Genomic DNA, 22,945 nt, shown 5'->3' with positions numbered 1-22,945 from the left:
TTAGCTTGATTCCAGTGGCACAGTGAGCCCAGGACCCACGTCTGGGCATACCTGGCGCACTTAGGGTGAGAAAGCAAAAGACACACAATTGATGGACAGAATGCAGAACAAATCAAAACATTCACCCCCAGTCGAGAGATCTGGGTTAAATCCATCATTCTTTTGCTCACCATGCCACCCCAGGTTAGACCTGGCCATATGCAAATCAGTCTTGACCCTGTCCGTCATGGGAGCAGCCCAGCCCGAACTGCCAATCCAGGTCCTCCCTGGACCGGAAACAAGCATCCTAGGACCAGCTTCAGGGTTTCACCCCTCTTCAGCCAGGCAAGCTTGATTCCAGTGGCACAGTGAGCCCACGACCCACGTCTGGGCATACAAGGCGTACTTAGAGCGAGAAAGCAAAAGACACACAATTGATGGTCGGAATGCAGAACAAATCAAAACATTCACCCCCAGTCAAGAGATATGGGTTGAATCCATCATTCTTTTGCTCACCATGCCACCCCAGGTTAGACCTGGCCATATGCAAATCAGTCTTGACCCTGTGTCTCATGGGAACAGTCCAGCCCGAACTGCCAAGCCAGGTCCTCCCTGGACCGGAAACAAGCATCCTAGGACCGGTTTCGGGGTTTCACCCCTCTTCAGCCAGGAAAGCTTGATTCCAGTGGCACAGTGAGCCCAGCCAGGATCCACGTCTGGGCATACCTGGCGCACTTAGGGCGAGAAAGCAAAAGACACACGATTGATGGACGGAATGCGGAACAAATCATAACATTCACCCCATGTCAAAAGATATGGGTTGAATCCATCATTCTTTTGCTCACCATGCCACCCCAGTTTAGACCTGGCCATATGCAATTCAGTCTTGACCCTGTGCCCCATGGGAACAGTCAAGCCTGATCTGCCAAGCCAGGTCCTCCCTGGACCGGAAACAAGCCTCCTAGGGCCAGTTTCGGGGTTTCACCCCTCTTCAGTCAGGATAGCTTGATTTCAGTGGCACAGTGAGCCCAGGACCCACATCTGGGCATACCTGGCGCACTTAGGACGAGAAAGCAAAAGACACGCAATTGATGGACAGAATGCAGAACAAATCAAAACATTCACCCCCAGTCAAGAGATCTGGGTTAAATCCATCATTCTTTTGCTCACCATGCCACCCCAGGTTAGACCTGGCCATATGCAAATCAGTCTTGACCCTGTCCGTCATGGGAGCAGCCCAGCCCGAACTGCCAATCCAGGTCCTCCCTGGACCGGAAACAAGCATCCTAGGACCAGCTTCAGGGTTTCACCCCTCTTCAGCCAGGCAAGCTTGATTCCAGTGGCACAGTGAGCCCACGACCCACATCTGGGCATACAAGGCGCACTTAGAGCGAGAAAGCAAAAGACACACAATTGATGGTCGGAATGCAGAACAAATCAAAACATTCACCCCCAGTCAAGAGATATGGGTTGAATCCATCATTCTTTTGCTCACCATGCCACCCCAGGTTATACCTGGCCATATGCAAATCAATCTTGACCCTGTGCCTCATGGGAGCAGTCCAGCCCGAACTGCCAAGCCAGGTCCTCCCTGGACTGGAAACAAGCATCCTAGGAACAGTTTCAGGGTTTCACCCCTCTTCAGCCAGGAAAGCTTGATTCCAGTGGCACAGTGAGCCCAGGACCCATGTCTGGGCATACCTGGCGCACTTAAGGCGAGAAAGCAAAAGACACACAATTGATGGACGAAATGCAGTACAAATCAAAACATTTACCCCCAGTCAAGAGATCTGGGTTAAATCCATCATTCTTTTGCTCACCATGCCACCCCAGTTTAGACCTGGCCATATGCAAATCAGTCTTGACCCTGTGCCTCATGGGAAGAGTTCAGCCTGAACTGCCAAGTCAGGTCCTCCCTGGACCGGAAACAAGCATCCTAGGACTGGTTTCAGGGTTTCACCGCTCTTCCGCCAGGATAGCATGATTCCAGTGGCACAGTGAGCCCAGGAACCACGTCTGGGCATACCTGGCGCACTTAGGGCAAGAAAGCAAAAGACACACAATTGATGGATGGAATGCAGAACAAATCAAAACATTCACCCCCAGTCACGAGATCTGGGTTAAATCCATCATTCTTTTGCTCACCATGCCACCCAAGTTTAGACCTAGCCATATGCAAATCAGTCTTGACCCTGTGGCTCATGAGAACAGTTCAGCCCGAACTGCCAAGCCAGGTCCTCCCTGGACCGGAAACAAGCATCCTAGGACCAGTTTCGGGGCTTCACCCCTCTTCAGCCAGGATAGCTTTATTCAAGCGGCACAGTGAGCCCAGGACCCACATCTGGGCATACCTGGCGCACTTAGGACGAGAAAGCAAAAGACACACAATTGATGGACAGAATGCAGAACAAATCAAAACATTCACCCCCAGTCAAGAGATCTGGGTTAAATCCATCATTCTTTTGCTCACCATGCCACCCCAGGTTAGACCTGGCCATATGCAAATCAGTCTTGACCCTGTCCGTCATGGGAACAGCCCAGCCCGAACTGCCAATCCAGGTCCTCCCTGGACCGGAAACAAGCATCCTAGGACCAGCTTAAGAGTTTCACCCCTCTTCAGCCAGGCAAGCTTGATTCCAGTGGCACAGTGAGCCCACGACCCACGTCTGGGCATACAAGGCGCACTTAGAGCGAGAAAGCAAAAGACACACAATTGATGGTCGGAATGCAGAACAAATCAAAACATTCACCCACAGTCAAGAGATATGGGTTGAATCCATCATTCTTTTGCTCACCATGCCACCCCAGGTTAGACCTGGCCATATGCAAATCAGTCTTGACCCTGTGCCTCATGGGAACAGTCCAGCCTGAACTGCCAAGCCAGGTCCTCCCTGGACCGGAAACAAGCATCCTAGGACCGGTTTCGGGGTTACACCCCTCTTCAGCCAGGAAAGCTTGATTCCAGTGGCACAGTGAGCCCAGCCAGGATCCACGTCTGGGCATACCTGGCGCACTTAGGGCGAGAAAGCAAAAGACACACGATTGATGGACGGAATGCGGAACAAATCATAACATTCACCCCCAGTCAAAAGATATGGGTTGAATCCATCATTCTTTTGCTCACCATGCCACCCCAGTTTAGACCTGGCCATATGCAATTCAGTCTTGACCCTGTGCCCCATGGGAACAGTCAAGCCTGATCTGCCAAGCCAGGTCCTCCCTGGACCGGAAACAAGCCTCCTAGGGCCAGTTTCGGGGTTTCACCCCTCTTCAGTCAGGATAGCTTGATTTCAGTGGCACAGTGAGCCCAGGACCCACATCTGGGCATACCTGGCGCACTTAGGACGAGAAAGCAAAAAACACACAATGGATGGACGGAATGCTGAACAAATCCAAAATTCACCCCCAGTCAAGAGATTTGGGATAAATCCATCATTCTTTTACTCACCATGCCACCCCAGTTTAGACCTGACCATATGCAAATCAGTCTTGACCCTGTGCCTCATGGGAACAGTCCTGCCCGAACTGCCAAGCCAGGTCCTCCCTGTACTGGAAACAAGCATCCTGGGACGGTTTTGGGGTTTCACCCCTCTTCAGCCAGGTTAGCTTGATTCCAGTGGCACAGTGAGCCCAGGACCCATGTCTGGGCATACCTGGCGCACTTAGGGTGAGAAAGCAAAAGACACACAATTGATGGACAGAATGCAGAACAAATCAAAACATTCACCCCAGTCAAGAGATCTTGGTTAAATCCATCATTCTTTTGCTCACCATGCCACCCCAGGCTAGACCTGGCCATATGCAAATCAATCTTGACCCTGTGCCTCATGGGAGCAGTCCAGCCCGAACTGCCAAGCCAGGTCCTCCCTGGACTGGAAACAAGCATCCTAGGAACAGTTTCAGGGTTTCACCCCTCTTCAGCCAGGAAAGCTTGATTCCAGTGGCACAGTGAGCCCAGGACCCATGTCTGGGCATACCTGGCGCACTTAAGGCGAGAAAGCAAAAGACACACAATTGATGGACGAAATGCAGTACAAATCAAAACATTTACCCCCAGTCAAGAGATCTGGGTTAAATCCATCATTCTTTTGCTCACCATGCCACCCCAGTTTAGACCTGGCCATATGCAAATCAGTCTTGACCCTGTGCCTCATGGGAAGAGTTCAGCCTGAACTGCCAAGTCAGGTCCTCCCTGGACCGGAAACAAGCATCCTAGGACTGGTTTCAGGGTTTCACCCCTCTTCCGCCATGATAGCATGATTCCAGTGGCACAGTGAGCCCAGGAGCCACGTCTGGGCATACCTGGCGCACTTAGGGCAAGAAAGCAAAAGACACACAATTGATGGATGGAATGCAGAACAAATCAAAACATTCACCCCCAGTCACGAGATCTGGGTTAAATCCATCATTCTTTTGCTCACCATGCCACCCCAGTTTAGACCTAGCCATATGCAAATCAGTCTTGACCCTGTCCGTCATGGGAGCAGCCCAGCCCGAACTGCCAATCCAGGTCCTCCCTGGACCGGAAACAAGCATCCTAGGACCAGCTTAAGAGTTTCACCCCTCTTCAGCCAGGCAAGCTTGATTCCAGTGGCACAGTGAGCCCACGACCCACGTCTGGGCATACAAGGCGCACTTAGAGCGAGAAAGCAAAAGACACACAATTGATGGTCGGAATGCAGAACAAATCAAAACATTCACCCACAGTCAAGAGATATGGGTTGAATCCATCATTCTTTTGCTCACCATGCCACCCCAGGTTAGACCTGGCCATATGCAAATCAGTCTTGACCCTGTGCCTCATGGGAACAGTCCAGCCCGAACTGCCAAGCCAGGTCCTCCCTGGACCGGAAACAAGCATCCTAGGACCGGTTTCGGGGTTACACCCCTCTTCAGCCAGGAAAGCTTGATTCCAGTGGCACAGTGAGCCCAGCCAGGATCCACGTCTGGGCATACCTGGCGCACTTAGGGCGAGAAAGCAAAAGACACACGATTGATGGACGGAATGCGGAACAAATCATAACATTCACCCCCAGTCAAAAGATATGGGTTGAATCCATCATTCTTTTGCTCACCATGCCACCCCAGTTTAGACCTGGCCATATGCAATTCAGTCTTGACCCTGTGCCCCATGGGAACAGTCAAGCCTGATCTGCCAAGCCAGGTCCTCCATGGACCGGAAACAAGCCTCCTAGGGCCAGTTTCGGGGTTTCACCCCTCTTCAGTCAGGATAGCTTGATTTCAGTGGCACAGTGAGCCCAGGACCCACATCTGGGCATACCTGGCGCACTTAGGACGAGAAAGCAAAAAACACACAATGGATGGACGGAATGCTGAACAAATCCAAAATTCACCCCCAGTCAAGAGATTTGGGATAAATCCATCATTCTTTTACTCACCATGCCACCCCAGTTTAGACCTGACCATATGCAAATCAGTCTTGACCCTGTGCCTCATGGGAACAGTCCAGCCCGAACTGCCAAGCCAGGTCCTCCCTGTACTGGAAACAAGCATCCTGGGACGGTTTTGGGGTTTCACCCCTCTTCAGCCAGGTTAGCTTGATTCCAGTGGCACAGTGAGCCCAGGACCCATGTCTGGGCATACCTGGCGCACTTAGGGTGAGAAAGCAAAAGACACACAATTGATGGACAGAATGCAGAACAAATCAAAACATTCACCCCAGTCAAGAGATCTTGGTTAAATCCATCATTCTTTTGCTCACCATGCCACCCCAGGCTAGACCTGGCCATATGCAAATCAATCTTGACCCTGTGCCTCATGGGAGCAGTCCAGCCCGAACTGCCAAGCCAGGTCCTCCCTGGACCGGAAACAAGCATCCTAGGAGCAGTTTCAGGGTTTCACCCCTCTTCAGCCAGGAAAGCTTGATTCCAGTGGCACAGTGAGCCCAGGACCCACGTCTGGGCATACCTGGCGCACTTAGGGCGAGAAAGCAAAAGACACACAATTGACGAACGGAATGCTGAGCAAATCAATACATTCACCTCCAGTCAAAAGATGTGGGATAAATCCATCATTCTTTTGCTCACCATGCCACCCCAGTTTAGACCTGGCCATATGCAAATCAGTCTTGACCCTGTTCCTCATGGGAACAGTCCAGGCCGAACTGCCAAGTCAGGTCCTCCCTGGACCGGAAACAAGCATCCTAGGACTGGTTTCAGGGTTTCACCCCTCTTCAGCCAGGAAAGCTTGATTCCAGTGGCACAGTGAGCCCAGGACCCACGTCTGGGCATAACTGGCGCACTTAAGGCGAGAAAGCAAAAGACACACAATTGATGGACGAAATGCAGTACAAATCAAAACATTTACCCCCAGTCAAGAGATCTGGGTTAAATCCATCATTCTTTTGCTCACCATGCCACCCCAGTTTAGACCTGGCCATATGCAAATCAGTCTTGACCCTGTGCCTCATGGGAAGAGTTCAGCCTGAACTGCCAAGTCAGGTCCTCCCTGGACCGGAAACAAGCATCCTAGGACTGGTTTCAGGGTTTCACCCCTCTTCCGCCAGGATAGCATGATTCCAGTGGCACAGTGAGCCCAGGAACCACGTCTGGGCATACCTGGCGCACTTAGGGCAAGAAAGCAAAAGACACACAATTGATGGATGGAATGCAGAACAAATCAAAACATTCACCCCCAGTCACGAGATCTGGGTTAAATCCATCATTCTTTTGCTCACCATGCCACCCCAGTTTAGACCTAGCATGGGAACAGTACAGCCCGAACTGCCAGCCAGGTTTTCTCTGGACCGGAAACAAGCAAAGTATTTCCTCCTTCATCTTTCCTTTGTTGATTATGTATTTCAGAATTTCTTTCAGAATTTGTTTCTGTGTTTTTTTTCCCTCTCCCTTTTTCCTCTTAGCACATTCAATGTCCTATTAGTCCTTTTCCATTCAGCTATCTCACACTTCGGGGATACTTTGAACCACTATTGGTCCAGAAGAGAGTATGGGAAGGTTGTGGGGTGTTTGGTGCAGGGTTGATCTAAAGGGGATATCCACATTTATGGGTCTATTCAAACAATTTAACGGAGGAAGGATGTGGTGGTGGTTGATTAAGAAGAAATGTGATGCATGTCCCATTTGGTGAGGTCGCCAGACAAACTTGTATGGACTTCCAGGGGTACAATGAGGAATGTGCATCTTCTGAATCTAGCAAGAATTCTTGGTGGAGCAAGAGGCAGAAGAAAAATCCAGGATGGTGGAGGTATTTTGAATGTCAATACATTCAGCCCTAGTTTTTCCAGAACGACTTCATGACTTTATCATTCATTGGTACATAACTATTTACCCTATGTTTTGATTTCTGTTTATTTGTTTTTGCTGTGGGTTTGTTGATTTGCTCCCTACATTTTATAGGAATTTGTTGTTGTCTTAAGGGGGGACGATGTGTTGGGGTTGTCTTGGTGATGGTAACAGAGGAATGTTGGGAACGCCTGATACCAGAGTGCAGAATCTCTGCATGTTATCAGAATATTAGATGGGCAGGATGGATTGGCAATTGCTTAGTGACTGTGGCGCAGGTCGGATCATTGTGGCAGCTTGTAAGAATTGTTCAACAAAGTAAAGATTACTTTTGGCACAAACGGAACCACTATTAATGACCTTATTCCCTGCAAAATTCTAATCTTGAAGCAGAAAGATTTGCCAGGTGCCAATTGTGCACAATGGGGGTTGGGCAATATTTTTCAGGTAAAATATGGTGCAAGTTACGTGCGAATATATGTCACATCTTAAGTATCGCAGTTTGGAATACATTCAGCTATCCACAAAGAATAGTGAGTAAATAGTTTAGCCTATTTTTAGGTTTCACCTACACTGTACTTGCACTGTGCTACAAGACGTATTGTTTACTATTAAGTGGGCTTGCATCCCGCCCACAGCATACCATTAGTTGTTTTCATTGTCACTCTCATTTGCAATCTTTCTATTGTTTAGCTTGCATAGTCCTCTCTTGTCTTAGCTTCCCCCTGGATCATGAACCAGGTATGTGTTCTTCCTCGTCTTTGTTCTTCCTTGTCTTTTTACAACACACTATTTTTTATAGGAATTTTGGTATTGTTCCTGGATGTGTTATGTACTTTCCTAAATTTAACACTGTATGTGTCTTGTTATATATGTTGCTTTCACCCTCTCTGCCACCTCTTTTTACACTTTAGTTACTTACCCACTCTATGCCTCTCCACTCCATTCCACTCCACTCTATGCTACTCCACTTCACTCTATGTCACTCAACTCTACTCTGCTCTACTCTGCTCTACTCAACAGGACTCCACCCTACTCTACACTACTCCTCTCTACTCTATGCCACTCTCTGCTACTCCACTTTATGCCACTCCACTCCATGCCACTTCTCGCTACTCCACTCTATGCCACTCCATTCTATGCCACTCCACTCCACTCTATGCCATCCCACTCTATGCCACTCCACTCTATGCCACTTCACTCTATGCCTCTCCACTCTATGACACTGTACTGTTTGCCACTTTACTCTATGCCACTCTACTCAATGCTCACAAAAAACAAGAGCGACCCATACGTCCTTGCGAACTGGGTGTTGCTAATAAGCAAAAACAGTGTTAACAAGGAACTCATTTATCTAGTTAATACAGTTTCTACAAGAAATGGTATGACTTTACGAGGTTGACTGTATCATCTACAACTCACTTCTAAATAACTTTAGCTTCCACTTAGCCAATTTTAGTATCGTTGTACAGTTTCACAGTTTTTTTGCTACACTGCTGGTAGCAATTGTACAATTCCTTTATCCAACTTATCAATGGCCGCCGCCTAAGTACTCTAATCCATCATAGTAGCGAGCGCACAGCGCATGCGCCGCTTGGCTGCAGGCGATTGCACATGTGCACATAAAATGCCAGCTTGTGACTGCGTCCTCGTAAAGGAAAGATCATGGAAGCGCCACGCAGTCGGAAGAAATCGGTAAGTCGAGCTAAGCCGCATATCTCATGTTACAATTGATTCTTGGCTCCTGCATGATGGCTTGCAGTGAGTCTAACTTTGACCTATTTATTATATTTAGAATTCCTGACAGCCTAAAATGCAGTAATTAACTTACTCATTCACGGAACTCGAATTCGGTGAGTAGGATCTCTGACAATTTTTATAACAAAATTAATGTTTAGACATTAACCAAGGTAGAACACTGATATTTCTCTATTCACCATAGATTTTATTGAAGAACCAACTTGACTAATTTACTCACCACACTACCTATCGGTGAGTAGATTCTTTAACACAATGTTGCATTGCAATTTAATTGAGTTTGGTATAAAGTATTGCCAAGACATATGGATTGATTTCCAAACCCTCCTCCGTTTTTTACTGATAGGATCTACGGTAACCGTGGTTGCCATGAATTACACCAACAGCCCCATTGGCTATCCGTGTCAGGGAAAGCCAATTCCCTCAGTATTTCATTCAGTGTGCAATATCCACTCATCATAGTATAGATGGTAATCTCCAATTAAGGTGTCATTAATAGGATTTACTCCCTATGGACATCACTGGAAATTACCCAGAATCTAACTTTGAAGATTTCTACTTTCAAGCTCCCTTGTGTGCTAACTGGTAAGCTAATAGCCCGTTGACCAAGCCCACACTCTGTACTCCCCTTTACTTCGTCTAAAACTTGTCCTCCATTTAGTCCCCAAAATTTCTGTCCTGAAGAGACCTCGTATCACGAGAGGGTTGAAAAGTAATCGGCTAGTAGAAAGAAAGAGCCTAAGAAAGTCAAAATACTTATAACAATTGATTGTATTATAATTGCCAAGAGCTCCTCTTTGTGTAAATACCAATAACCACTACCGTCCCCTTCTTTAGCACTATATTTATATCACTGTCTGGTTATGGTCACTTCACTGGGGTTCTCAAAATCACGTTGGAATGTGAAAATGTATATAATGTAAATACATAATTGAATATTTCTGCTATGACTTTTTTGTACTTTGAATACTATGAATGCAAAATAAATTATACTCATTTCGGCTGAAGTGAGTACAGTTTTGAAATCTGTCCTGTGGGCTTCTATATCTATAAATCTATACAATATTGATTGACTGAATTCAATTAAGCTTCTATTCTACATGTTTGTTTGTCTCTGATTGACTCTACTCGATGCTGCTCTATGCCATTCTACTCTAAGCCACTCTTTGCTACTCCACTCTATTCTGAACCACTCCATTCCACTCTAAATCACTCTATGCCACTCTACTCCACCTCACTCTACAGCTCTCTACAACACTATACATGATGCTTTCCCACTCTATACCACTCCACTCTAGGCCACTCCACTCTACTCTGTGCCAACCTACTCTATGCCTCTCTATGACACTCTATGCTATGCCACTCCACTCTACACCACTCTACTCTATGGCAGTCCATTGCATTCCACTCCACACACTGCCACTCTGCAGCACTCTATGCCACTCTACTCTAAAACACTCTAGTACACTCTACACCACTCTACTCTATGTCACTCTACTCTACTCTAGGGCACTCTTCTACTCCACTGTACACCACTCTAAGCCACTACACCCTATGCCACTCTACTCTAAACCACTCCATTCCACTCTATGCCACTCCAAACCACTCCATGTCACTCCACTCCACTCGACGCCATTCTACCACACTCCATTTCACTTTACGCCACTCCAGTCCACTCTACTCCAGGCCACTCCACACCACTCTACACAACTCAACTTTACTCTACGTCACTCCACACCATGCCCACCACTGTATGCCTTTCTATGCCACTTTCCCGTACATAACTCCACTCTACACACCACTCTACTCCACTCCACCCCATTCTATGCCACTGTATTCTACATCACTTTACCCTATGCCACTTCTGCACCACTCTACTTTATGGCACTCTACAGCACTGCATGCTGTTCCATTCCACTCTACATACTCTACTCTATGCCATTCTACTCCATGTACTCCACTCTATGCCAATCCACTCTGAGCCACTCTACACAACTCAACTTTACTCTACTCTATGCCAACCTACTCTACGTCACTCCACTCCACTCTACGCCCACCACTGTATGCCATTCTATGCCACTTTCCCATACATAACTCCACTCTACTCTAAACCACTCCATTCCACTCTACTCCACTCCACCCCATTCTATGCCACTGTATTCTACATCAATTTAGCCTATTCCACTTCTGCACCACTCTACTTTAAGGCACTCTACAGCACTGCATGCTGTTCCACTCCACTGTACGCACACTACTCTATGCCATTCTACTCCATGTACCCCACTCTAGGCCAATCCACTCTGAGCCACTCTACATTACACCACTCAACACCACTCCACTCCACTCTACGCCACTCCACTCTATGCCACTCCACTCTATGCCACTCTACTTTATGCCACTCCATGCCACTCTGTCACTCCACTCTGATCTATGTCACTCCACTCTACCCTATACCACTCTACTCCATGCCAATCCACTCCACACCATTCACCTACCACTCTAAGCGACTACACTCTATGCCACTCTAATTCAAACCACTCCATTCCACTCTATGCCACTCCAAACCACTCCATGCCACTCTACTCCAGTCAACGCCATTCTACAACACTCCATGCCACTCCACTCCACACCATTCACCTACCACTCTAAGCGACTACACTCTATGCCACTCTAATTCAAACCACTCCATTCCACTCTATGCCACTCCAAACCACTCCATGCCACTCTACTCCAGTCAACGCCATTCTACTACACTCCATGCCACTCTACACCACTCCTGTCAACTCTACTCCAGGCCACTCCACCCCACTCTACACAACTCTACTTTACTCTACTCTTAGCCAACCTACTCTGTGCCACTCCACTCCACTCTACGCCCACCACTATTTGCCATTCTATGCCACTTTCCTGTACATAACTCCACTCTACACGCCACTCTACTCCACTCCACCCCATTCTATGCCACTGTAGTCTACATCACTTTACTCTACGCCACTTCTGCACCACTCTTCTGTACACCACTCTACACTACGTCATGCTGTTCCACTCCACTCTACACACTCTACTCTATGCCACCCTACTCTATGTACTCCACTCTATGCCAGTCCACTCTACGCCACTCCACTCTATGCCACTCCACTCTACCCTATACGACTCTACTCTACGCCACTTCACTCCACTCTGCACTATCCCATGCCACTCCACTCCACACCATTCGCCGTCACTCTATGACTCTCCACTCCACTCTCCTCTATGCCACTCTACTGTGCTCCACCCCACTAGCTTTTAGCTATGCTGAGCAGTAGCCAAACAGCTTTACAGCATGTCTAAAAGACATTGACATAGCCAATAGCTCTCAGATGGACAAGATTTATTGGCTTTGCCAATGTTTGTTACTTTCGCTTCTGAGTGCAGAGGCATTTGTCAGCAAGTCAAAGCCTAGAGTTGTCATCTAGCAGTGACATGGGTGAAAACTACTGAGTTCACCACGATGTGCATTTTATCCAGCCTCTATTGAAGAGTATGAACAGCTAACCTGCACTGATGAATAAAGTCAGATGCCTGACTGCTTCATGCACATTTATATTGACAAATAAAGTCAAGGCATTTACTTACACATGGAAAGAGAATCATACTGAATGCTAACTAGCTTTTGAATTGACTTCCAAAGTGAATGATTCCACAATTGTTTTCCTATGGTGAGGCTGCACAGTAGAGACAGTTCCACTAGGGAGGAACATTTCTGGAATGCATACTGCACTTCACACAGGCAGGAAACAGTTACTGATTTGGCGTTTAAATTTCCTGTTTGATGCCTATGATAGGGCATGGGCTCACACAAGCCTTTGCATTACAAAAATATACCTTGGTCTGTGGGGAGAAATACCGCCCTGCCTCCGGCTGCCTTTTGAAAGAGGCAATAGCGAATTAACATTGACTCTGGAGGGACTCACCTACACCCAAGGTGACTCCTGGTTACGGATTCGAGAGGGGTGTCTTTTTAGTCACTATGAAACCAACAGAAGGAGTACAGTCCATTCAAAACAGAAATAGCAAACTAATGGTTATTGTCAAGGTGTGTACGAGATCCTGCGAATAGTTGAGGCACCCCTGCAGGAGATAGGAGTCCATCAGCCCACCCTTACTGGCGGAGCATCGTCATCTGGAACTCCGAGGAATCACTGTCTGAACCCGAGATAGCAGATCGCCCAGGTGCACAGGCTAGTGAAACCCAGAAGGAAAATAAACTCCTGCCAGGGTGTATACCCAAATAGTCGAGGGCTCCTGTGAAGTGCAGTGCTAAGAGAGTGATGTGATGTTAAAAATGAATACTTGATCAAAAATGAATTTAATAAGGATTAATCAAGTTTCATATCTAAAAGAACCTATAGTCTGGTATGAATTTTACAGGCTAATTTTTGGTTCGTGTGAAAAAAGTATGGTCGACATGTTTCAGCCGGAGCGGTCACTTGACCCGGCTTTCTTCAGGACCTTGAAATTGAAAAAAAGCTACTGCTTAAAGTAATCACATAAAGTGAAAAAACAACAATAAATGAACCCATGCAAACCAATTGTGAATGTGGGATATGTATGTGGCGTTTGCCACCCTACCAGTACAGCTCAAGAATTGAGCGTGAGGACAATGTCTTCATTCCTAAAAAATAGAATACACATATAAACCTCATGCACATCAGAACAAAACCATCAGTTGAAAAACAGCAGGGCTAGAGTTAGCCGTGCCTTGATTATCAAACAAACTCTTAGCGATGTTTGGAAATACAATTTGTATGTCAAAATAGTGGAAGAAAACTTGCAAAAAAACTCACCCAGCTTTATGTGGGAGTAAAGCCTCACCTCACCCGGCTGACTACTCGGAGAAGGAGGCACCGCTCTGTTTGAATGTGGAGAAAGAACCCAGACAGATTGCTGATTGATACCTGTCTGCTTTGAGCTCAAAACACGTATTTCAAACATATTAAAAAGAACCTACAATAATTAAAATGTCCAAAACCTTAAAAAACTCCTGACTCCCAAGAAGTATTTATGGTATAGATCTCTGCAGACCCTTGTTATTCTGGGGTCATGTCTCTTAGTAAGCCAGTAACATAGTAGAAACCAGTGATTGGTAAAAACCAGTAATTGGTGAAATTATGTATGGTAATTGCCCATTTAAACTAGGAATTAGTAAAGGATAATTATAGTGGCTATAAGTGTCCACTAAGCTCTACTTGTTGAATCTGGGAAGATAATTCGTTTCTAGAGCAAAAATAGCAAGAGCTCCCAGCCTCCTCCCTTACCTGTCCGTCGATACCTCTGACTGACTCACGAGCTGTCTGGGAGGTATCGACCGGAACGGGAAGGGGCTTTTTATAGCGCTCGCGTGTGAGATTATAGTCCGTGATCGAGATCAGCTGTGTGTCTCGATCGAGACAAGCGAGCGTGTCCATACTGGAGCGCATGCGCCTCAATGATATGCTAGCGGAGAGACAATTCTCCACAGCGCATGTGTCAGAGCTTTTGCATTGTGAAATTAAATCCCTGATTGTCGGGAAACTGACCATTGTATCCGTGATCAGGCTGAGCCGATCACCAACATGATGAAACCGCACGCAGTGAGTGTACGGGGAGCATACTAGATAACGCGCCTCTAGTGAAATCATTGTTCGTCTGTCACGCATGAGCGAGGAGTAGATGGCAATTACTAGCGCATGCGTGCGCGTGAATCATTATGACAATGGAGCAGCTCTCGAAAACAACCGAAGGGTATAGATGTTGACCCTGATTGCTTTAGCAATTGAAAAGATAATTCGTACTGTTTGCTCACAGCGGAGTCAATAATTATGGCGCAATGGCTTTAACTCCTAGAGCCAATGTTGTGCAGAGTGGGTAAAGGTAACGTGAGGTAAAGTCACCATGTGAACACGATGACAGCCAATCACTCCTGTTGGGAAGGCTAGTAGTTACAGCCCCTCTCGTGCCAGTTAGGTACAGGACTGACAGCCAGATGGTCATTTCGGGGGTCAAGTTGGTAGTGATGCCCAAAAGAGTAATCCAGTACCCTAGTAGTGTACTAGTAAATCGTGTTTAGCCTTTTATGGTATAGAATGACTAGGTCATCAAAACAGAAAACCCCAAAGAAGACGGACATGGAGAAGTTCAGCACGTCCAGACAACTAATCAATAGATATGAAAGGGTGTTTTGATTAGTGGAATGCGACCCAGTCATTTGACTGGATGTGCACGATTAGAAATTGCAAGTGATCATTCAATATGGCAGTAAGACTGTCTTAAGTGTAAACGGAGGCCCAGGGTATGTTATCATTCAGTCCTTGGGTGTCAGTCTTCAGCTTATAAACCCATTTTTGTTCTTTGGCAAATAAGAATTGAGAAACGTCCGTTATATGTTGGGGAATAAATGGACGTTCCAAAACAATCCACCTGAGGTCCTCAGCTGTGTGTTTCTTAGCTAGGAAATGCTCAGTCAAACAAGTGGATTGTCTCATGCAGCGGATGGTGCTTTTGTGTTCGCTTATGCGAAGCTTGACTTTCCGTGTGGTGTACCCTATATAATGTAGGGAACAGGGGCAAGTGATTCTGTAAATTACGCAATCCGAATTACAATTCGTGTGGTTGCGTAATATCCAGGGGCGTTCTGTGCCGATGTCCACAGATGTAGTTTTGATGGTCTGTGGACAGACACTACACATGCCACATGGGAAATGGCCCCGAACAGGTGGTAAGGACCACAAAGTACTGGTCGCACAGACAGGATGTGATAGTGGTCTTGTGTGGACCAGACTGTCTCGCAAACTTGGGCCCTTCTTGAAAGCAAATAGGGGAGGCGAGATACTGCCCGACGCTATGTTCAATATCGGCCAATGCTTGCGTACTGTCTTCTGTATTTGGTTGGATACAGTGCAGAATGTAGTAACAAAAGTGAGTCTCTCGCTGGTAGTCCTTGACATAGCGGTATCCAGTAAGGCATCGCGATGGTTATTAGATGCCCGTTTCCTGGCTTTTCGTACCAGATGTTTAGGATACTGTCGCGATTGTAGTTGTGTTGCTAGTACTCCAGCATGTTTATCAAACAACTGTCTGGTGGAGCAGTTTCTGCGGATCCGCAGAAACTGGCCGACTGGAAGGTTCTCACGGAGTGCCCTTGGATGATGGCTGTTGAATGACAACAAAGAGTTTTTTGACATGGGTTTTTTGTATAGTTCCGAACTCAATGAGTTTTCATGAACAAAAATGGAGATGTCAAGGAAAGCCAGGCGATGTTTGCTGTATTCAATGGTGAAACGTAAAAACGCATTCTGTTGGTTTAGCCAAGAATGAAAGGCTAGAATTTCGTCACCTGTGCCTCGCCATACCACCAGGATGTCGTCTATGTATCTCTTCCACAGCACCACATGATGACGATAAGGGTTGCTGTGGTTGAGTACATAGTTCTGTTCGAATAGGTGGACATATAGGTTGGCGAGGCTGGGCGCAAAAACGCTGCCCATCGAAGTACCAGATGTCTGGAGGAAGATCTGATCTTCAAACTTGAAATAGTTCTCCATCATGGCCAGTCTTGCGCATTCCATGATAAAAGGCACAGGGGTGATGCTATCCAAAGACCGTGCTTCTAAGAGTCCTCTGATTGCATCGAGGGTCTCAAGCTGCGGAATGCAAGTATACAATGACTCTACATCCAGGCTGACTAATAGATCGGTGTCGGAATTAAATTCAACCTCAGGTAAAATACGGAGGACATCAGCCGTATCTTTCAGATATGTAGGCATCTCGGTAACCATGGGTCTTAAAAACACGTCTACAAATTTAGACAAAGGTTCCAATAATGAACCAATCCCAGAGATAATGGGACGTCCAGGAGGTGGTCGTTGCTGTTTGTGAATTTTAGGGAGGCAGTAGAAATAGGGTATGACTGGGTTGTTGGTCACCAGAAATTTCGCCTCATGTGGTGTTATCCATCCCTCTGCCTCCCCTTCCTCCACCAGCTGTCTAATCTCTAGGGAGAGTCTAGATGTAGGATCTGACTCTAAAGCCCGATAAGAATTAGCATCTGACAACTGCCTCAGACATTCAGCCCGGTAGATGACAGTATCTTGTAGGACCGTGGCCCCACCCTTGTCTGCTGGTTTAATGATGATCGACGTGTCCTTTATGAGATTTTTTAGGGCAGTTTGATCCTTCTTAGAAAAGTTACAGAAGGAGTGGGGGCGGGTGTCATACAATGTCATTAAATCATGAACCACCGCCTTTTCAAAAGTAAAGACTTGTGGGGGGACCTGATGAGGAAGAGGACTAAACGTACTTTTAGGACGTAATCCAGTATTGACCACATTGATCTCGTTGCCAACGGTTGTGTCTGTTGGATCTTTCTCTTTAAAGAAGAAATGCAGCCTGATCTTCCTGAAGAATTTCTCGATTTCACATCTCAGGGTAAATGGATCCCCTGAGTGTGTGGGAACAAAACCCAAACCCTTGTTGAGGACATTTTGTTCATCGGTCGTCAGGACTTTTGAACTCAGATTGACTACCAGGTCATTTACTCGCTGGTCGAGTTCGTGGGTGGTTGTTGATTGCCCCTCCTGCTCCGAGTGTTGGGAAATGTCTGGTCTGGTTGCCAGTGCACCGTTGGGGTTCCTCTCCGTTTGCCTCTGTTGCGTCCCTGACCTTGATCTAAAAAAGACTGATTAGGGAAGAATTGCTGCTGAGGTGGATAGGTATGCATGTGTGGCGGAAAGGGGGGTGGTTGGTAGCCCCAAGGTGCCGGTGGCCACCATTGGCTCTGATTGGGGTAAAAGTTCTGATTACCCCTCCTTCGGTTATGTCTCCGAGATTGACCTCTCCCTCTTCCTTGTGGTGCCCCTGACGCACCTGAATCAGACTCGTCAGATCCTCCTTCGGACCCAGATGAAGAGTAATTGGAACCGTAACGTCTCCCCTTGTTGTTAAATGTTGGTGCTACATATGTGTCGCTTGTGTAGGGGTATATCTTTTCCCATGAAAATCGGGCAAGATCCTTCTTAAATTTATCGATTTTGTTGATCAGGATGTTGTCCCTATATTCTTTATTGGTTTTATTTGTCTCATCCATTTGTTTTTTGAAGAGGGCTGCTGTGATGGTAGTTTTAATTTGCCCCTCCAAAATTTGGATCTCAACTAAGATTGCATCTGCCTGACGTTTCGCCGTGCTGATGATAAGAATGAGCCAGTCACGGGTACAGCGCCAGGCTATGAGTGACCAGTCTCGTGTGAACTGTTTATCTGTAAGGAATAATCTCGGGGTATTTGTCACAATAAGCCCTGTAGGGGCACATTTCCCTCGTAGGTACTCTGCCATGACTAAGCCATGAACCGCAGTCCGTGATTGATTTTTTCGGAGATTAAGTAAAGTGGCCCAGTCATCCTTAGGGTTACCTGTAATCTCTGGTAAAGAGTCTAGGATGCTGGGATTGTCAGATAAAATGCTACTCAGGGTTTCATCATCGAAGGCAAGGCCTGCAAAGTCGGCCATCATAGAGCAGGGTTTTACGGTTAAGGACAATAGGGAGCGGTATAGGACTACTAGAGATTCCTAGAGTCCAAAAGTTGAGACCCGCAGCCGTAGCTGCTCTACGAACAAAACAACAAATTTTTTAGGAGGGTCAAAAGAAAGGGACTTGGTTTAGGGACTGAAACAACTCCGATCCCCAATAGACACTATGAAACCAACAGAAGGAGTACAGTCCATTCAAAACAGAAATAGCAAACTAATGGTTATTGTCAAGGTGTGTACGAGATCCTGCGAATAGTTGAGGCACCCCTGCAGGAGATAGGAGTCCATCAGCCCACCCTTACTGGCGGAGCATCGTCATCTGGAACTCCGAGGAATCACTGTCTGAACCCGAGATAGCAGATCGCCCAGGTGCACAGGCTAGTGAAACCCAGAAGGAAAATAAACTCCTGCCAGGGTGTATACCCAAATAGTCGAGGGCTCCTGTGAAGTGCAGTGCTAAGAGAGTGATGTGATGTTAAAAATGAATACTTGATCAAAAATGAATTTAATAAGGATTAATCAAGTTTCATATCTAAAAGAACCTATAGTCTGGTATGAATTTTACAGGCTAATTTTTGGTTCGTGTGAAAAAAGTATGGTCGACATGTTTCAGCCGGAGCGGTCACTTGACCCCGCTTTCTTCAGGACCTTGAAATTGAAAAAAAGCTACTGCTTAAAGTAATCACATAAAGTGAAAAAACAACAATAAATGAACCCATGCAAACCAATTGTGAATGTGGGATATGTATGTGGCGTTTGCCACCCTACCAGTACAGCTCAAGAATTGAGCGTGAGGACAATGTCTTCATTCCTAAAAAATAGAATACACATATAAACCTCATGCACATCAGAACAAAACCATCAGTTGAAAAACAGCAGGGCTAGAGTTAGCCGTGCCTTGATTATCAAACAAACTCTTAGCGATGTTTGGAAATACAATTTGTATGTCAAAATAGTGGAAGAAAACTTGCAAAAAAACTCACCCAGCTTTATGTGGGAGTAAAGCCTCACCTCACCCGGCTGACTACTCGGAGAAGGAGGCACCGCTCTGTTTGAATGTGGAGAAAGAACCCAGACAGATTGCTGATTGATACCTGTCTGCTTTGAGCTCAAAACACGTATTTCAAACATATTAAAAAGAACCTACAATAATTAAAATGTCCAAAACCTTAAAAAACTCCTGACTCCCAAGAAGTATTTATGGTATAGATCTCTGCAGACCCTTGTTATTCTGGGGTCATGTCTCTTAGTAAGCCAGTAACATAGTAGAAACCAGTGATTGGTAAAAACCAGTAATTGGTGAAATTATGTATGGTAATTGCCCATTTAAACTAGGAATTAGTAAAGGATAATTATAGTGGCTATAAGTGTCCACTAAGCTCTACTTGTTGAATCTGGGAAGATAATTCGTTTCTAGAGCAAAAATAGCAAGAGCTCCCAGCCTCCTCCCTTACCTGTCCGTCGATGCCTCTGACTGACTCACGAGCTGTCTGGGAGGTATCGACCGGAACGGGAAGGGGCTTTTTATAGCGCTCGCGTGTGAGATTATAGTCCGTGATCGAGATCAGCTGTGTGTCTCGATCGAGACAAGCGAGCGTGTCCATACTGGAGCGCATGCGCCTCAATGATATGCTAGCGGAGAGACAATTCTCCACAGCGCATGTGTCAGAGCTTTTGCATTGTGAAATTAAATCCCTGATTGTCGGGAAACTGACCATTGTATCCGTGATCAGGCTGAGCCGATCACCAACATGATGAAACCGCACGCAGTGAGTGTACGGGGAGCATACTAGATAACGCGCCTCTAGTGAAATCATTGTTCGTCTGTCACGCATGCGCGAGGAGTAGATGGCAATTACTAGCGCATGCGTGCGCGTGAATCATTATGACAATGGAGCAGCTCTCGAAAACAACCGAAGGGTATAGATGTTGACCCTGATTGCTTTAGCAATTGAAAAGATAATTCGTACTGTTTGCTCACAGCGGAGTCAATAATTATGGCGCAATGGCTTTAACTCCTAGAGCCAATGTTGTGCAGAGTGGGTAAAGGTAACGTGAGGTAAAGTCACCATGTGAACACGATGACAGCCAATCACTCCTGTTGGGAAGGCTAGTAGTTACAGCCCCTCTCGTGCCAGTTAGGTACAGGACTGACAGCCAGATGGTCATTTCGGGGGTCAAGTTGGTAGTGATGCCCAAAAGAGTAATCCAGTACCCTAGTAGTGTACTAGTAAATCGTGTTTAGCCTTTTATGGTATAGAATGACTAGGTCATCAAAACAGAAAACCCCAAAGAAGACGGACATGGAGAAGTTCAGCACGTCCAGACAACTAATCAATAGATATGAAAGGGTGTTTTGATTAGTGGAATGCGACCCAGTCATTTGACTGGATGTGCACGATTAGAAATTGCAAGTGATCATTCAATATGGCAGTAAGACTGTCTTAAGTGTAAACGGAGGCCCAGGGTATGTTATCATTCAGTCCTTGGGTGTCAGTCTTCAGCTTATAAACCCATTTTTGTTCTTTGGCAAATAAGAATTGAGAAACGTCCGTTATATGTTGGGGAATAAATGGACGTTCCAAAACAATCCACCTGAGGTCCTCAGCTGTGTGTTTCTTAGCTAGGAAATGCTCAGTCAAACAAGTGGATTGTCTCATGCAGCGGATGGTGCTTTTGTGTTCGCTTATGCGAAGCTTGACTTTCCGTGTGGTGTACCCTATATAATGTAGGGAACAGGGGCAAGTGATTCTGTAAATTACGCAATCCGAATTACAATTCGTGTGGTTGCGTAATATCCAGGGGCGTTCTGTGCCGATGTCCACAGATGTAGTTTTGATGGTCTGTGGACAGACACTACACATGCCACATGGGAAATGGCCCCGAACAGGTGGTAAGGACCACAAAGTACTGGTCGCACAGACAGGATGTGATAGTGGTCTTGTGTGGACCAGACTGTCTCGCAAACTTGGGCCCTTCTTGAAAGCAAATAGGGGAGGCTTTTTAGTCTCCTACGTGGCACCTATCACAGTGCCTGATGAAGGGCGGATTTTCCCTATTCCTTCCATCCAATTGAGAATTAATACATTACACAGGAACTTTGAAACAAGGGATGGAGTAGACTTTGTTTTTTTCTCGTGACACCTTGATGAAATAGCCCAAGGATTTTTTATTTCTAGATTGACGAGTGGCATAGCAAAGTCAGGTAGTACCCGGTGGGGAAAATTTCTTGTCACCCACCCCCGCGCCGAGTTCCATTTCGTTGCGTTTGTTGACTAAACTAAAAACTTTCAATACGTACATATTCTTGCCTATTTGTCAAGCCCCTCCTTCCTACGTCGCTGAGATTGACGACTTGATAAGACGTATCTTGTTCGAAGTACTACAATAAGAATGGACCTTGTATTAGCTTTTTGTACTTCTGTTTTGCCCTGCAGAAGTCCATTTGTATATGGACGAAAGGCATTGGCTGGCTTCTTTGCTGTATACATAAGAAGTAACCTTAAGACAAAGACAATAAAGAGAAGACGATTTCCCATATTAATTCTTGGAAAACTTTTCGAAAACAATCATTGATTAATTCACATTGTTATTTATTGTAAATGTGGTGCACCTGTGTTTCTCATATGCGACTCCTGCAACCCACGAGTTATCCGTGTGCGGTGCGAATTTCCATCTCTGGGTGAAGCAACACTGTCTGCAGAGCACCTGCCAGGCTAAGAGACACGTCGCCACACTACCAGAGGTTTGCTCGAATTTCACCGATTAAGGCATTCTCTTAACTATGCCAGTCAAAGACACCGGCCTAGGGGAGCTCCGTGCTCACTTCAATGCATCACTGAAGGGGCTCCCAATGCGATCCGCCTTGCCATGCCCTAGTACGCAGATGCGCAGAAGTCAAGTGTATGGTGAAAGTACTGCCGTGCCCTGCTATGACATCGCCAGTGCGGTCTTGAATATTAATAAAGTATGTAACCGGTACATAACTATAAGCAGTAAATATTTCCGTAAACAGAATCTATTTGATTTTATGTAAGGGCCTCTCATAAAGCAATTGCTGTATCCTGACAAACAGTTAGGAAAGCCAGGGGTCGCAAGCAAGGCAGCAGTGGTTGTAACGGGTGGCGTAGTGGTCGCAGTTGCAACCCCTGGCAGCCCCTAATTGATGTCCATGCATTTACTCTGTATACATGGGTCTATTTTTTATTGAAGAAACTGATTGAAAGGATTGTGTTGCTGTACGCAATTCATATACTGTCACTGGCCTTCCTGATCTGAGAATATCTGTCACAGCTGCTGCCGCTCAGTGGAGAGCACACAGGCGCAGCCAAGACCTGGAGGGGGGGACCCAGTACACAGGATGAGGTTTAATTCTTGCAGCCTTGCCCTGTGTGTCAGAAGC

This window comes from Triturus cristatus, chromosome 2_1 (genome assembly GCF_964204655.1).
Source record: "Triturus cristatus chromosome 2_1, aTriCri1.1, whole genome shotgun sequence".
Classification (NCBI taxonomy): Eukaryota; Metazoa; Chordata; class Amphibia; order Caudata; family Salamandridae; genus Triturus; species Triturus cristatus.
The sequence above is the reverse complement of the archived record's forward strand: the minus strand, read 5'-3'. Positions refer to the sequence as shown.